The sequence below is a fragment of the Bufo gargarizans genome, chromosome 9 (genome assembly GCF_014858855.1).
Source record: "Bufo gargarizans isolate SCDJY-AF-19 chromosome 9, ASM1485885v1, whole genome shotgun sequence".
In the NCBI taxonomy this organism is placed as follows: Eukaryota; Metazoa; Chordata; class Amphibia; order Anura; family Bufonidae; genus Bufo; species Bufo gargarizans.
In genome coordinates this window covers 2,736,324-2,740,834 of record NC_058088.1, presented here as the reverse complement: position 1 = coordinate 2,740,834, position 4,511 = coordinate 2,736,324, and positions in this window count along the sequence as shown.

The following is a 4,511-nucleotide window of genomic DNA, read 5'->3' as shown; positions in this document are numbered from 1 at the left end:
GGAGGCTTGACGTTTTTGTTCTTTTTGATACTGTAAAAATGCAAACAATATACAGTATTTTTCGCTTTATAAGACCCACCTGGAAAATAAGAAAAATATATATATATACTTTGAACCAAAAGGTGTGCTTCTAAAGGGTTTTGAACTAATGGTGGTCTGTGGATGTCATTGATATGGGGGGGGGAATCTGTGGATGTCATTGATATGGGGGGGGAATCTGTGGATGACACTGATATGGGGGAATCTGTGGATGACACTGATATGGGGGAATCTGTGGATGACACTGATATGGGGGAATCTGTGGATGACACTGATATGGGGGAATCTGTGGATGACACTTATATGGGGGGGATCTGTGGATGACACTGATATGGGGGGATCTGTGGATGACACTGATATGGGGGGATCTGTGGATGACACTGATATGGGGGGATCTGTGGATGACACTGATATGGGGGGATCTGTGGATGACACTGATATGGGGGGAATCTGTGGATGACACTGATATGGGGGAATCTGTGGATGACACTGATATGGGGGAATCTGTGGATGACACTGATATGGGGGAATCTGTGGATGACACTGATATGGGGGAATCTGTGGATGACACTGATATGGGGGAATCTGTGGATGACACTTATATGGGGGGGATCTGTGGATGACACTATTATGGGGGATCTGTGGATGACACTGATATGGGGGATCTGTGGATGACACTGATATGGGGGGATCTGTGGATGACACTGATATGGGGGATCTGTGGATGACACTGATATGGGGGATCTGTGGGATGACACTGATATGGGGGGATCTGTGGATGACACTGATATGGGGGCTCTGTGGATGACACTGATATGGGGGCCTCTGTGGATGACACTGTTATGGGGGGGGGGATCTGTGGATGACACTGATATGGGGGGGCCTCTGTGGATGACACTGTTATGGGGGGGAATCTGTGGATGACACTGTTATGGGGGGGATCTGTGGATGACACTGTTATGGGGGGGGGGGAAATGTGGATGACACAGAGGGTATATAGCATCTTATGCTGGTCCCCTCTGTGTCTTCTTGTGTCCCTGTGTAAATAGTGACCCCCATTACACCGGGCCCCGCTCACAGCAGTCTTCATATGTAAAGATTAGTCATGTAACCCTCAACAAGTGGCTCTGCTTTGTAAAAGTACTGTAATCATCCGTAGGAGTCCTCACTATCAAGCTAGCAGGCAGGCAGGCCGGCAGCGTCGCGTCACTCAGTCATGCTCCTGCTCCGCCAGCTTCATTAATGAAGTGGGAGGAGCATGACTGAGTGACGCGACGCTGCCGGCCTGCCTGCCTGCTAGCTTGATAGTGAGGACTCCTACGGATGATTACAGTACTTTTACAAAGCAGAGCCACTTGTTGAGGGTTACATGACTAATCTTTACATATGAAGGCCGCTGTGAGCGGGGCCCGGTGTAATGGAGTACAGTGACTGCACCGGGCCCCGCCGCGAGTGAAACAGCAGCTGCCGGCCTCCAGCCCCTCCTCCCACCCCGCGCGATAGAGCTCTGATACATCGCAGTCTGCGCTGTGCAGAATAGCGGCCGGCGATGTGTCAGCAATGCACTGCTATTGCCAAAAATGGGGGGGGGAAAGTGCGTCTTACAAAATGAAAAATACGGTAATAAAAAAAGCTACTTAATATAAAATTATCACAGAGCCAGAAGGAGTTAGAAAAAAAAGTTTTTTAATAAATGCGTTAAAAAGGCTAATTTTGGAGGTGGGGGTGGAACCTCTGTGCTGCGCAATGAAGACCGGAGGCCTAAGGTCCTGCTATTTGGTCCCATCACCGATGCAACAGCACGATCAGTGGGGCTCAGTCTAGTATTGGGCTACAAGGCGACATGTTGCTGAAAACTCGCGCTACACTTTTTTATAATGACAGTCGATGGTGTTGCACTGTGACACGATAGTCGCAAAAAATCTGTTTAAGCTGGATTTTTGTGCGACTGTCGCATCGCATGTCGCCGTGCGACACCATTGACTGTCATTACATAAAATTTGGTGCGACGCATGTTGCAGTGTAGTGGTTCCCTTTTTGTTGCATGCCATGTAGCCCCAGCCTTAGGACTCATGCACACAAATCTGTTTTCTGTCCGTTCCATATTTTTTTATTTTTTTTAGCGGTCCGTATGCGGGACCATTCATTTCAATGGGGGCGCAAAAAAAAAATGGAAATCACTCCACGTGCATTCTGTATCTATGTCCACAAGTCCTAATTTCTTCCGTTTTGCAGACAAGGACAGGCATTGTAACAATGGATCCGCGCAAAAAAAAAAAAAGACATGGACATCATGTTTTTTTTTTTTGTTTTTCATTTGCGGATACGTGTTTTGCAGACTGCTAAATACATACGGTTGTGTGCATGAGCCCTTAAAGGGATTGTCCTTTCGGTCACCGAGGTGATCTGTTGATCACCCAGTGTCCTTCTCCAAGCTCCAGAGTCATGAATTTTCCCTATAGTATTGCAGGAGGCCCATTCCGAGCAGCTCCCCGATCTGCGGGAAACCTCCCCTCTGACGTCTGCATCCCCTGTATATCAAACCAGTGACTACGGACGGGTCCTTCTTCTCCTTGATTGTACCACCTCAGGTAGGTACTTACTGCACCCAGGACCCTAAGGCCCCTTTCACACGGGCGAGTTTTCCGCGCGGATGCAATGCGTGATGTGAACGCATAGCACCCGCACTGAATCCGGATCCATTGATTTCAATGGGGATGTGCACATGAGGGTTGTTTTTCACGCAACGCAGGCCCCATAGAAGTGAATGGGGATGCGTGAAAAACACATTGGCATCCGCAAGCAAGTGCGGATGCCATGTGTTTTTCACTGATGGTTGCTGAGATGTTTGTAAACCTTCCGTTTTTTTATTTATCACGCGTGTGAAAAATGCATCAATGCGCATTTCACCCATGCAACTGAACGCAATCGCAGACAAAACTGACTGAAATTGATTGTGAAATGGTGCGAGTTTCATCGAACGCATCCAGACCTAATCCGTATCGTTCGTGTGCAAGAGGCCTAATGCATCCAAAGAGTCAGGAGCTTGGGTGGGATCAGGTAAGAGCTTGATGGGACTGTGGGCACTATGGCGGGGGGCACTTTAAGGGTACATCCGCTTGCACCAGAGGGAGAAACACGCAAAAAATTTTGCTGCAAATCCATGACAGTTCCTGACGGATCTCATACGCTATAGTGCGGTATGTCATGGTGTACGCCATTTTCTGTCTTTTCTATGTAGATTTTGGTTCAGGTTTCACACCTCAAAGCCGCTCTGAAAACTCTTTCAAATCATCTCTATTGATTTCAATGGGAATTTACACAGCATTTATTTTTTTCCGCTTACCGCAGCGTGAAGAGGAAAAAAAAAAAAAAGTGTTCATTCTTGGTGCGGATTCTGAGTTGAATCCACATTCAAATTTCTCACTGAAATGGGACGGATAAAGACTTCATTAACCCCTTCGTGACCAAAGTCTCCCACACAGCACCAATTTTAGCGCACGGTGAACGCCATAAAAATAAATAAATAATGGCAGAATTGCAATTCCATCCCATTTGGATAATTCCCCCCCCCCCCCCCCTCCCGCTTCCCACTACATTGTATGCAACCGGAAACGATGCCATTAGAACGTACAGCTTGTCTCGCAAAAAATAAGCCCTCGTACGGCTATGTGAACGGGAAAATAAAAAAAAAGTTGACTCTTGGAAGGCGGAAAGTGAAAAACCCAAAAACTGATAATCGCCCGTTCCTCTAAGGGTTAAAAATTTTTTAAAAATGGCAAAAACTGCATTGACATAAAAGTTGCATCCCAAAAAAAAACCCCACAAGGAATCCTCAAGCAGATGCTGCGTCAGTTTTCTTTGGTTAGGTTCACACTGAGTATTTTGTGAGCTGAAAAAAAAAAAACCTTATGCAAAATACGGGACTGACGCGTTTTGGTGAGGATTTTTATTCCTGGTCTTTTTAAATAAAAAAACGCATGCAGAAAAAAAAAAAGTTCTGTATGGTTTAACATGCGGATTCCCCATTGAAAGCAACAGGGAAGTTCTGCTGCATTTTTGGGGATTATTATTTTTTTTTTTTAATCTGTCAACCTGGCCTGAAGCAGATTCCACATCCGTTTTATTTCAGCACCCAAAAACCTCTGTGTGAACAAGCCCTAATAAACACAGATTTGGCCACAAACTTTCAATTCATTAACTGCCATTCAGACAGGCTGGTTGGGCCCTTGACCTAGACAAGAAAAAGGGGGCCCCAGGTCTCCATTCTAGACTAGACAGCAGGACGCCTCTCTCCACAGATATGAATGGGAGTGTTGGAAGGAAATACTATTCGGAGCTACTGCGCATGCTCCTCCCGCTGACTCACGCCTCGAGCAGCCATCACAGTAGTATTATGCGACTGTAGGCCACACCCACCTTAGACAAGTTCACCAATCAGCGGTTTGGGCGAAGCCTGCCCTGATCACGTG